General features: G+C 41.8%; 1 protein-coding gene across 5 annotated transcripts in view; it reads right to left on the reverse strand.

The window, feature by feature from the left end:
* JADE1 (jade family PHD finger 1) overlaps positions 1-14,110 on the reverse strand; it is a 202,949-nt gene that overhangs the window by 129,786 nt on the left and 59,053 nt on the right. For 2 of the 5 annotated variants that reach the window (XM_085641495.1, XM_085641494.1), the window contains exon 2: positions 3,569-3,680. The exons of the other annotated variants lie outside the window; for them this stretch is intronic. The gene's annotated coding sequence lies outside the window, so the exon portion shown is untranslated. The remainder of the gene's footprint in view (positions 1-3,568; positions 3,681-14,110) is intronic. 5 annotated transcript variants of the gene reach the window in all.

Genomic DNA, 14,110 nt, shown 5'->3' on the forward strand with positions numbered 1-14,110 from the left:
ACCACATTTGGTAATTCTCCTCCTTGAACGATTCCTTGTGGCAATCAACCTTAGGGGTTCCTCCGCAAGCAGTAGATGCTAGATTTAATTTAGGGGTCGTTTTGGACATGAACCGGTCATTCACAACTATAACTTAATAAGTTGGCATCAGTTTGCTTTCGGTTTCATGAACTCTTAGAAAACCCTTGCTTCTCCTGGTCTTGTGCAGGAAAGATTTAGTCCAGGTCATTAACATTTCTCACCTGAACTATTGCAGCTCTCCGCTGCTCTGATTGCCATCCAATATAGTGCCAAAGTGCAACATGTTCAGAATACAGCCGCTCAGCTAATTCTGGACTTAAAGCAACACCCTCTTATCACCATCCACTGTGGGGCTTTATACGGGCTCCCAATGCAAAAGCAAAGTCAGTTTAAAGCACTAGGTCTGCGTTATAGTTCTATTTATCAATCTGCTTCATCTTGTCGTAAGAAACTTCAACCTTTTATTCTACTAACAGAACCTTGCACTCTTCTTGAGGTTCTACGTCTACTGTGACACAGTTTCAACACTCTAAATGGGTAGGAAGGGCTTTCTTGTGAGATCATAGCCAAGCAGTGAAATAGACTCCCTCACCAGCTAAGACTGATAAGTAAAAACTCTGCTTTTGGAAAACTTTAAAACCCAAATCTTCTGATCCTCAAAATGTTGGTTGTGGATTCCTTCATTTCAGCGCCAGGTAGCCATGCAACAGTGTGCATTATACAGTTTAAATCAAATTGCAAAATCCAAAGGGTTCCCGATCATGATTTTGGGATAAAACAGTGCCATGGGAGCAAAGAGAAGTCATGCCTTTCCAGCTTCACAAAAGTAATTACCCCTCTACTGAGTTTCTGACATCAGAATCAGTCAAGTGGTTATGATATCGTAAAATAAAAATATTGTCCCAGACTATTTACAAGGGACAGGCACGTTTCGCGCACTGGGCTAAAGGGCTACAGCATCCTCGCAGTACCCCTCCCTCATAGTGCTAAGAAGTCCCAGCCTGCGACTGAGGGTACTGAAAGAGCAATTCATTATGTTAAGCTTGTATTACACACATTATAAGAAAGGCTGCCTCAAAATGTGTAAAGATTATGGGGGAGATTTACTAACTTTTCACACAATGCAGTGCAGCAGCCAAAGTTGCTGTGCTAAATTAAAGGGAGCGGACAGAACAGCAACATTTCTACTAAGATATGGCAAACAGCACTATACTCGAGGTTCTCTTCTCTCCCTGCACACGTTAGTCTGACAAACATCAACACACACCCTTGCACTATAGTATGAGAGTCTGTGTTCTAGCAAGCTTAGGGTTTGTACAGGAATAGTACTGTACCATCACAAAATACTCTGCATAGATATGGTTTAATACTTTCCCCACTTTATATGTGTGTTGCACTATGAAACGCACATTCAAAGTGGAAAACCTTGGAGGAATAAAAACATTTCAGGTAAGTTAAAGCCAGTCTCAAAGGCGTTGCGTTTCAATGCAAACCCCCAACTGCAATGTTAATAGACAGGGCTTTGCTTAAAAACACGGGTGGTTGGATGGGAATGCCCATAAATCACCCATAGTACCCCAATTTGATGCCAAGGAGCGCTAGCACCACTTTGTGTTACGTTATGACTACTTTCCAGCTCTAATATAGTTTTGCACTGGAAAGTAAATCTGCACCAGTTTGCATCTCTTTTGTAACACAAACCCAGCGCCAACTGTTACTAAATCTGACCTGACTTATTAAAGATGTAAAGCACATGTGTTAAATATATATTTTTGGTAATACACAAATAATCTGTACTGAGGGCAAATCTTTTTAATAGGTTTCCATTAGGACACACACCAGAATGCAGCTGATAATATCCTTGCATTACCTCTCAAAAAAATATAAACTTTCGTCACCAGGAAGCCTCAAATGACTCAATTAAAGCCATATACTAACTCCCAAGCAGCCTTTAGATTTGCTGATTAACCAGTTCTACACTTGCATTTGTTTCAGGTAGCAGGCACCATAGCGAGGTTTGTTCAAAGAACAGGAGACCACCCCACCCTTCCTTTTATCCAGAGGTGCCTGAAGGTCGTATTTATTGGGGTTGTGTGTTTTAAAAAAAAGTATGAACATTGTTATTGTAAAAATGAAAAGAGATTACGAATGCGATTTCCCATAGATCCCGCCCAATTCAACCACTGATGGCATCCCAAAGGCATTTGCAGGTAAAGGCCTAGTTTGTTTTTCATTGCTTCTCATGCACCTATGCCTAATCAGCCAACCTGCAAGGTGCCCAAAAAAGACATGGATCCTGGCTAGGAACGATGTTGACTGGAATTCCCATGAGGAAATCTGTTCTACACGAGGTAGATATACATATAAGGTGCAATGTTCCTCCACCCAGATTTTATGGGTGTGGAAACAATTAAACAAGATTTTATCAACCAGAAAATTCAAGCAGGTACAATTACTTAGTTTACGGGAGTTGGGTGAAAAAAAGAGTTCTTTTAAGGCGCTCATAAAAGATTACACAATATGTATAAAATAACTAAGTCTTGCTGTGCATTCAAGAATGAGGGGCAATCACCCAAAACCCACCCAAAATTTCCAAAACAATGATTGCTACAAATTTTAACAGTTTTCTGAAGCACACGCAAATTAAATACATGTAATGAAAGTAAGCACAAATAAATTTCTTTCTTGGACTTCTCCAATTCTTTAATCGTTCAGAGTTCTTCCATTCCCTTACACCAACGCGTTTCGTCGCATGCGGGTAGTACACCCTACGACTTCCTCAGGGCTAGAAGTAATAGAATATTTCTCATTCAGAATACGATATTACAATACATCAAATACTACCACCAAGGTCTCCTCCGTGTTACAAAAAGACCAAACAAAACAAATCAAAAGTGTAATGCTCATTTAGCATGCAAAGGTCAAACGTCATCCACATTTAGTTACTACTAGAACATTATTACAATAAGTAATTGTCGTTATACATGTAAAAATATAGTGAAAATAAATCTGTGAAATGCCCCCGAGTTGGTCGCGGTGCAATTAAATAATTAAAGCACTTAAATAATTAAAGCATCCATTGTGCGCATCCTACGTGTGGTTTAATCATTAGAAACGGTTTGAAAATCACAATACCTTCCAAAGTAGTGTTCCCCAAATAATCTATTGGAGATTAGGGAAATAAAGAAAAAGAATACCCTTGAAATTAAGATACCAATGGCATGAGGCAACAGCATCTCTGCAAACTGTCAATATCAACACCATAATCTGTGTTGATTCACTACCGCTTACCTCCTAATTTATCCTCAAATTCCGAGAAAGTAAGCCTTTATATACAATTGATCCACATACAAAGTCCGCAAATGTCATTAATGTTTAACATCGAATTGTATTCCAACCGATCATTCTAAAATTGTAGATATTTGGCAACCGATATGTCAGCCTGTAACATAACATATTGTTTATTGAGTTAATAATCTGCATTGATATCACCGATTTGTAGTACCAGCGAAAAATAAAAAGTAAAAGAAAGCTCGATTCCGCTCACCCAAATAGTCCGTACATTAGTGTCTGATATTATAGTCCATTACAATCAGTCTCCAAGTGTCATCTTAAATATATTGCTTCTAATCCAACGGAATCCCTGTAGTACAGGATGTCTGTGTAAAAAAAAAAAAAAAAAAAGGAATGTATAACATATCCGACCACGTATAACGGCAGTAAATCTTTAGGTCTTATATATAAATAGCCCTCAAACGCACGCTTACCTCAGTGAGTCTATCGCCTCACTTATTCTTCCGGATACGGTCAAACCCATTTCCGTGTCTGAGTGGGTTTAAATGAATAACAATAGAAAGCGTAAAGGTGACTAAGAACACCAAGAAAACAGTCCCGCCATTTTGAAGCAGTATATTAAGCACAATAATATAGTGCAAATCACGCCGTATTCGCGTGATAAATTCCACACAATTCCGTATCAATAGGCTATGATTATACTAACCAAATTAATGTATTATAACATATGCCACTGTAGAAAATCGATTATAAATGGCAACTAAATGCCAATAAAATTCAAAAAACGAGTACCCAAAACGAAGAGTTTGTTGTGTTAATAGTATCTAATATTGCAGTATATTGTGCTGCAATTGCATGTATATATGCTTAAAATATAGTAATGGTGAGATGGGGGCAACAAGATGCATCCCATGAACACTAAAGCCAAACAACACTAAAAGCATCAAAAGTGTAGCGCTAAGGTAGGGGATAGGAGTAGAAGTAAGAATACAGGCAGAGGACTTAAAGTCTTCAATCACCAAGGAAACATTGCAGTTCCTGATCATAATTAAGTCCCTCCTCCACCGCCCGTAAGCGCATAATCCACCGTGCCTCATGCCGCCGAAATCTCAATTCCCTATTTCCCCCACGCGGGTCTAGCCCAATATGTTCTATACCAAAAAATCTGAAGGTTTTAACAGAGTTCTGTGCACTACATGATTGAACATGCTCCGCAATGGGATATCTGTGATCATTGTTCTTAATCGCTCGCATGTGTTCTGCTACTCGCTCTTTCAAAGCCCCAATAGTACTTCCCACATATATATCTTTGTACATTTGCATTCAATAATATAAATGACATATTTCGTATTACAATTAATGTTTGACCTGATATTATACATCCTACCTGTACAGTCTTTGAATTGTTTGATCTTATGTTCAGCAAACCTACACATCCCACAGTGACCACATTTGAAAAAACCTATAGATGCTTGTGTTAGCCATGTCTCATGCTTCATTACATTAGGATAGCTAGGGCTCAGTAAAGTCCCTAGTGTTCTCCCTTTCCTAAAAGTAATCAGTGGTTTATCTGTCACAAATTCTTGTAAGGTTTTATCTGCTTTTAAGATATGCCAATGCTTATCAAGGCTCTTACGTAATGTAGCATTCACATAAGTAAAATCCGTAATTAGTCTAATATGTGTCAAAGATTGGCGATCAATAGTTCTTGATTTCAGAGCAGTAGTACTCTTGACCTTAACAGCCCTTTCTTTTGCTTTCTTAACGAGAGGTGAAAAGCCTCTCTGAATAAAACGTTTTTCCATATCAGTTAGACAAGTTAAGGAACGTGTGTCATCACTACAGTTAAGTCTAGCTCTCAACATCTCCCCATAGGGGATTGCCTTAATCTGACTCCGAGGGTGTGCACTTTTGGCATGTAGTAATGAATTGCAGGCAGTAGGTTTACGATACATTCTACTCTGGATTAACCCATCTCTAATGAATAATTCCACAAAAAGAAATGTTATACTGTTTGTGCTAGAATGTGTGGTGAACCTAATGCTCATATCATTAGCATTAAGATACTCTATAAAGTCACTCAATGATTGTTCTGTCCCAGTCCAAATCATGAGGCAGTCATTATGAATCTCCCCCAATAAAGGATATATTCGTTCCATTGACTTGCATAAGTACCCCAAATCATAACTTCTTCTAACCAACCCACAAAAATATTTGCATAAGCCGGTGAGAATTTACAACCCATAGCGACGCCTTGGGTTTGTTTATACCATTGATCTTTGAAAATATATTTTTTTTTATAGTGAGTATTAGTTCCGCCATAGTTAAAATCATTTTTGAATGCTCCCAGTGACAGGCCGTTTTTTTAGATAAGAGATGATATAACGCCTTGAGTCCTAAATCATTTCGAATGAGTCCGGCTCATTTAAATGCAAGCACACTCAGTTATAGCCAGTATTTTAAACTCGCAGACCTGTAGGGAACAAAAAATGACTCTACTGCACCGAAAGGTTGAATGACACAACCACGCAATAATTTTCCATGCGTTCCTTAACACAGGCAGAACCACCAGAGAAACCATGAAAAAAGCAGTGTGTGTCACCACCTTCAGTCCATTGAGTACACAAGTACAGAAGACAATTAAAAAACATTGGTCCACATTAAATACTCTTGATTCCCGTCGCGAAATGCCTATGTTTTCCTTTAAAAAAGGTAAAAACATCAGAGATCATCTGGTCCATTCAGATACGAGTATGTATCAAAACAACAGAACCGTACAAGATCTATGGTCATTACCAGCACCAACAGGGCATTACAAATGTGGTAATTGTGTAGCCTGTAATTTTACTAAGGAAACTAAATTTTTCAAACATGGAAATGTTAATGTGAAACTATATGATCTGACCAATTGTGCTACAACCAATGTTATCTAGTGTGTTTGGTGCCCATGTGATTTGATTACATAGGGCAGACTACACAACCGGTAAAAGCACGGATCGGCCAACACAGGAGCCGAATTAGTTGTCAAGCGATCAATGCCCCCTTGGTGGATCATTACATTGAAAAAGGCCATTCTGCCAACGATGTGCGTTGGCAGGTGGTAGAGAAGGCGAAATTGCCACCCAGAGGAGGTGACATCTCACTGATTTTACAAGCACTGGAATGTAAGTGGATAGATAAATGTGGATCTATCCGTGATGGCCTAAACAGTCTTGAGGAGTGGCGGAGATTTATAAGTCTACACTGATTACTACACCATACACCGTCTCCCATGTATCAGACGGGGCTCTGTCATGGACTGGGAGGAATGGTATATATAATCTGTATGAACCACAGAAAGGACCGTTTCTAGTTGTATATAAGAGATGCCCAAACTAGTGGGGGCAAATCACAAAAATTAATGTAGTGTATCTACTCAAATGCCCTTGTCAACTCATGTATGTTGGCATGACTACTAGGCGTGTAAAGACCAGAATTAATGAGCACCGGAGCACTATCAGAAGGAAGAAAGACAACACCAAATTAACAAAACACTTCCTTGAGAAAGAACACTCTGACAAAGATCTAAGATGGACAGTACTAGAAGTAGTACAGAAACGCAATGGCTGCCCCTCACATGTACTACATGTTAGAGAACAGCGCTGGGTGTTTCGCCTTGGGACATGGAAAAACGGATTGAACGATGACATCCCATGGCTACAAATGAAGTAACTTCTCTCACGCTCACCAAAACATACAATCTAACATTCTCAAAAAAATGACAAAAGAAACACTAACAATAGATACAGTAATACACCAGAACAGAGCCAGGCGTAGTTTTCCTTACTCTCTAAAACTATCTTGATCCGCAATCATGCGGTAGCTGTGAAAACCGACTTGTACATTGTGGGTTTAACCACACCCTCACCCTGACCGTGACTGTATATGATCTGGGTTTGCCTTCTTTCATTTGTGCAAATGCTTAATAAACAGCTCTTGACATGAAATATCAGTCATGAGCAGGGCTCATGTTTCCCACATTTCTGTTAAAGCTCGTTTACATTTTTAATCTCTCCCTTGTTTCTCCATAGACTATGGTAGGCGGACTGATTAGCCACACAAAGCGAACGTTTTCATTGGACCACAGCCGGTCCTTCCCTATGATCCGCCCTACTCCAGGCAATAATCTAAAGTAAAGACTGGACACAGGAAGCGGCGTGTCATAGAGCAGCGCCAGGTGGTGACACACCCCCAGGAGGGTCAGGCAACAAACAGGCAACGTGCAGTCCTTTCTGCATGCTCCTTTTAGGACACAGGAAACGTGGCATCATCACTGTGCGCCACGCTCACCTGTAACCCATATTGCACGCAATTATTCCCACACCCGAATAGTATAGAAGCTTGCTGCGCACAACACTTACTGTCACCGGGGAGGAGGCTGGACGCATGCAGCGCTAGGTTTTCTAGCGGGGAGTACACCTTGAACTGTAAGTCTGTGTTTTGATGTCTTCTTCCAACAGGTTGATACTATAGTCGATCAAGCACGCCCTGGCGGTTTTTTCTGCTAACTAACTAAGTATCCTTGATATACCATTCTTAACCTGTCTGGTTTTTAACCCTTTTGTCTTCATCTTTTACCGTCTCCCACCAGAATGTGGCTACAGGGACTTCCCCCCTACCCCTCCCATGGGGCAAATAGGTTTTTCCAATAGGGTAAGACTTCCATTTTATTCACATGAATGTCAGAGTGAACACAGATGCCTGACACTCATATATATTTTTTCACCTTTTTCACTTTAGGAGAGAGCAGTAAGTATGGAGCGTGACTGTGACACATCAAGTTCTACCGAATGACAACCATTTTGAGTACTATATGATTACCTCACCCCCTCTCTCTCTTACAGGTTTCTCTAAACAGGTGGCAGCTGGCTATAGGCCTACGCCCCCAGTGGTAAGATTGGAGCCCAATGTCTAAGGTCCTGACGAATGCCACGTACCCAAGTGGACAATACAGGCAGAAACATGTTGACCCCCTCTTAACAATCACTAATTCACAGCGGCGACGGGATGATAAGGTCCCCACTCACCGCACTTATATATTTTAATCCCACATAGTAACCCCATTGAATAAAAAATCGTTCAGGTATACTATGATGGTTTTTAAATTCACTCACTCCTTTTTTTGTTTGGGCCCCCACTTAGTTTAGAAGTGCATCCCTGTCTCCAGGTGTATGCCCGCCCTCTATCAAACGCGGTTTTTAGAGGGCGAGATGATGAAGCATGACATCTGGTGGTGTGTGATGCCAGTCCGTCAATTTTTGTGATTTGCCCCCACTAGTTTGGGCATCTCTTATATACAACTAGAAACGGTCCTTTCTGTGGTTCATAGCTTTGGTTGGAGGCTGACCGATTTCTAGTGCCCTAACGCCTCTAGTTCCCTCCCCGGGCCAGACCCTGGGTGTAACTGTGGTTCTTCTCTTCTTTTATATATAATATGTAGACACAATGATATTGGTATGATAAAATACTGTGCAAGGTGTCCCCTCAGTAGAATGTTTTTCCAAATGTTTTTTTCAAAATGTTTATTTAAATTTATGGAATGTTCTTTCTAAATGTTTGGAATACCAGGAATAACAATGATTGTAGATATTCAAATAGCTTTTAGACAGGAATACTGTATATGACAATAAGGTTGTTGTATGAAATTAAAAACGTCACTGTATAGATGATTGTTACAGAGTTGTGATGTGTTATATGATTTATAGTTGTAGATGAATACATATGAATTAATGTTAGTCTATGAAAGAATAGATCGTAATGAATCCATCCGGTACTTTGAAATGGCTGTTGCTTCTAATATGGTTATACACTAAGTCATCATGTTTACCTGTACAAGAATGGTAATAGAAATCTTACAGGGCTATGATAGGCAGTATTACCATTTAAAGATGGCCGACACTCTTGCCGTCTCGTTATTTGTGATAAGTAACAGCTTCACAAATATAGGGAATGTCCCTTTCATGGTTACATAGCAGAGTATGTCCATGCATTAGTCCTTGATAGCAAATTGGATAACTGTAATTAAATAAGGTGGTGCCCAATATGTCTATCAAAATTAAGTTAAATTCAATACCATATCGTATATTGCAGTATTCGCACTAAACGTAGTCTTGTAAAAAATTAAAAACCTTCACAGTAAACAGTTTAAGTATGTGCCACATGATAGCACATCGCGTGATATTTTACAGGACCACTAAGTCTTTCTTTCTATGACAAGATGGCCACCGTTTTCGCCGTCTTTTTACTTGCGATGCGCACGCAGCCTCGCCTTTATAGGGATTGTCCACTTCCGGGTTTTATAGCGGGATTTAGTCAGCTACCAACACACGGAAGCAATTGAATTGTAGACCAGACGACTGACACCCAGTAAGTAAGCACTCTGTATTATCAAAGAAATGTAATGTTAGTTAACAGTATATTTTTTAGAACTCGCGCTAATCTATTCTTAATTAATTACAGCGGGTCAGCTCCTCGTAGAGGGTTACTATTGAAGTAACAACTAAAGTTAGAAGATTCATCCTTCCTTATCAAAAGGCCAGACAAGTAAGTCTTGCTTTAAGTAAAAATTTAGTAAATTGCCTTGAAGAGCTATGAATTATAGTGAATAGCTATTCGCCAATAATCCCCAACATCTAATATGTTCCAGAAATTCGAGCCGGACGAATGCATATTAGGTGCTCTAATGCTTCCTCTCTTGTGTGACATAGTCTGCATGAACCAGCATGGCCGAGTGACTTCCAGCTTCCATTTAGTTCTTTAATTGGGAGTGCCATGAGTCTTGCATAGAGGATACGCTTGAGCGTAGTCTTCTATAAGACACTGTTCAGGTATGGCTGCAAGAGGGTTTCCCAGTACAGATTTCATATGCGTGTGATGTTGCGTTACGATTCTTCTATGGTTTTGAAGTCTTCCTGCCTTGACAGAAGCCTTATTTGTTTTTTCATAGCAGAGGGTGAACCGGGATGTGTGCCTAATTTTCACTAGCCAAATTCAGTTTTGGGCATGCTTCAGTCAAACAGTCTGTCCACGGATTCTTTCCTGCTGGGAATAAACCTTTCAGAACTTCAATCATTGTGTTTGGGGCTGGAGTGAGTGCCCTGTGATAGTACTTGACAATGGTGGACATGTTCTCCAAAGATTGTTTATTCAACTCAAACTCCAACCGCTTTAAGGAGTTTCGGGAGTATGAATGTACTCTAAAGATACGCTTGTAGGCTCGGCATTGCACCTTCTCCATACTAATCACTGGGGCCCCGGGTAAAGCAAGTTGACCCTAACAGATGGTTGGTAGGAGCTCCTACTACCCTCCGCATTGCTTCAGTAGACAAGCTATGCAGATTTGTATGGAGTTTACAAAATATCTGCCTTTCCCTTTTCTTCCATTTGGGTAATGTGAAATTTTGGCTTTCCAATGCTGTAAACCATACGCCCAGGAAGTTGTACTTAGGAACTCTACTTATTGTCAGGTTTCCAGGTCTCCATTGCTGCTTGATCTTTTTAGAGTATTCCTCAAACATGACCACTTGTGTCTTAGTACAGTTTGCCACCAGCTTGTTCTTAATATTATCTTTATTTAGAGTGTCCGGGACGTCCTGCATTCCCACCTTAGTGTGGTCCATTAGGATCATGTCATCTGCGTACTGCATTAAAAATAGGTGCATCCGACAGGTTTTGGGAACTAGCAGATTTGCTGCTTTTAGAGATTGACCAAGGTCCGCAGTAAGTATACAGTTTGAAAAGCATAGGTGCAAGGAGGTATCCGTGGACGGTGTAACCTTTGCTGGTGGCCGTATCTTGTGTGAGCTTGATTCTCATTCAAGTTTGAGGATAGAGTGCAATAAATGCACTTAGCAGTTTTTCTTGGTATTCCCCAGCTATGCAATTTATTCCAGAGAATGTGTCGATCCACACCTTTCAATGTAGTGTTGTAATCAAAGAAGCAGGCATAGAGTGCGGGATTGTTTAGCTGGTTTGCCTGTTACACCAATTATGCTAGTGCCATGATGTTGCTGGTGGGAGAGACACCTTCCCTGAATCTAGATTGGTAAAATGGCTGGATGCCCTCTTCTCTGATTCAGTTTTACATATCTTGAAGTAATGCGTTAGCGAATGCCTTTGCGTCAATGTCGAACAATGCACTCATTCTGTAGTTGTTTGGGCCGGTGTTTTCCCCCTTTTTAGGTCTCACCTAGCGTTGCTGCACACATGCGCAACTCGCTTTGCGAGATTTATTGTAAATGAGGAGTTTGAGAAAAGGGCTTGAAGCCCGCCCCTTATTTCCATTGGACGGCATCACGGTTTATGTTAAACGGTGGCCTGCCATTGGAAATTAGGTGTTTGGGTTGCCTCACTTTCGCTTTTTGTGCCGGCCCACTCGGACTGGCTTGCCTGCTTTGTGTCGGTCGCAAAGCACTTTCTTATCTTTATGGGGCCATGTGTTTCTAATTAGAAACACATGGCCCCATAAAGACAAGAGATCGAAGCTTGTTTTGCTTGTTTGAAAAGTGAACGTTTTTGAAAGGAGGCTACAGTCTTCAGATGCTGGTAGGTTCATAGGTATGCATTCAATCTTTTAAAGCTTTAATGAGACTGAGAGTACAACAGTAACAAAAAGATTGTGCCAGAGAATCAGTTGCTCCTGGTGATGATGGATTGATAGATATGTAGCAATACCATTTCTTCCGGGAGACAGTCCAGAAGGCGGAACGTCAATTGGTAGACACGATCACCACACCCCTTCTCGCTTGTAGTATCATCACAGGGTGAACAGACTATTACGAGGTTCGTCGCCACGGCAGGTAATACGTAGTAGTTCGCGCTCGTTTGTAATCAGAATCACTGATTTGGGTCTGGTCTTATCGAGGCACTTGTGCTCTTTCCAAATTCACTACCCAATCACCGCACCGTGCACAGTGACCAATGGCACCCAATTTCAATGTAACACTAGAGCGCCCGACACCAATGGCGCCTGCCGCCCTTTTTTATCTCAATACGGGTGAGCACCGTCAACAATGGCGCCCGCTTTCACTGTGACCAGTAGCGCGCCGCCCGCTTTTAACTCAACACAGGCGCGCACTGTCACCAATGGCACCCGCTTTCACTAACAATAGTGCGCACTGTCACCAATGGCGCCCGCCGCCTGCTTTTATCTTATCGTTATGCAGTGGAAACAAATATCTTTACTTTCACAAAAGATGATTACATAGTCCCAAACATGCTTGCATAATTTAGCCTTGAGTAAGTCATCAAGTGTGATGCTTTGCATAGTCTCAAACACGGCTTCAGGGCGCTTCGGACTGAGACGTTTCTACAACACTTAGAGGCCTGCACGACAAAGGATTCTCTCCTCACGGAAACAGGATGGAGAAGGCTTCCTTGGACCTTACAGAGCCTTAGTGCCTTTATTGTACTTTCAAAGTAGCTGATATAGCTTTTAACCCCTTCGACGCGCTTGACGGAACGGTTCCGTCATGCACATCGGTTGGGCTGTGCTTATGACGGAACCGTTCCGTCATGGCCCCGCACGGGTACAGAACCTTCAGCGTGGCGCGGAAATCCGCACCACGCTGAAGGGGTTAAGCTAGCTGTACTTTACTTTGTAACGCACACGCACGTCTTTTTGTATCTGTTACAAAGCCTCTGAAGTGCTCTGACTCTGTTCCCCTATATCCCATTAAGAATGTCACTAGTTAAAATAACAAAATATCCTTAAAAAAGCGGTCAGAGACCCGAATAGTAGACACAGCTTTCTGTGTTTAAAGAATTAGCAGCACTCAAAGGTGCCTGTCACGAGGCGGTTTGAACTTCAGCACACAGTAAATGCCTCAGGACTAATAAATAAAGGGATGTCCATTGATAATTCTCTATCTGAACTACAAGGATTTATGAGTGGGCTGCAGCACCCCTTCTTCCAACGCCACTGTGTACTGTCGAACAATAATACACAGCCCCCCGGTTCCATCGACTCATTTTCAGTGCTGGGCCCTGGTACATCAATTTAATTCCAGGCCCCCCAGCAACAACGCATTCAGAGGTAGGTGCTCACCTTTATTTCCAAAGAAAAACTACAAACCGGGCCTTTTCCCAAAAACTAGAGAATTTAATCTGACAAAGGATAGTGTGTGCCCGGCTGTGTGTAGTGTTGTCAGCCTTGGTGCGCACTCCAGCCGAGCCCTCGCATCTTTCCTTAACCCTGACCTGTCAGAATGATTCCAGTGTCTCTCCTGTAGAGCCGATCTGTTACTGACAGGCCATCCCTGTGTTCGCTTTCCCGGTTTTCACTGGCGCTGGGGTGCCACGGTGTCTAAGACTGCACCGCTCTGGAGCTGGTGACTCAAACATCATAAAAATTATTTTTACCACATTAGACTTACCCGTCAAAAACATGTATAAGATACTGCGTCATTTAGTGTGCTAAATTACTGCTGCCGCTGTCAAGCACCTGGAAACAGCAATGGCGCTGTCAAGCGCCTGGAAACAGTAATGGCGCTGTCAAGCGCCTGGAAACAGCAATGGCGCTGTCAAGCGCCGGGAATCAGCAATGGCGCTGTCAAGCGCAGGGAGGGGCGCCAGCGCTGCGGCTTGTGACATTCCAGAGCCCGGGCTGCTCTGGGCGCTACGCTCCTCTGTGGCGGGTGCTGGCTGTAACAGCGCTGGTGGTAATAGGCCCATCACGCGCAGATCACCTCGTCTTTGAGCGCTCCAATTTTCACGTCGTAAATGCAGTTGCAGGTTTTCTGGTAGGACGCCTGCTAGC

This window comes from Triturus cristatus, chromosome 2_2 (assembly GCF_964204655.1).
Source record: "Triturus cristatus chromosome 2_2, aTriCri1.1, whole genome shotgun sequence".
In the NCBI taxonomy this organism is placed as follows: Eukaryota; Metazoa; Chordata; class Amphibia; order Caudata; family Salamandridae; genus Triturus; species Triturus cristatus.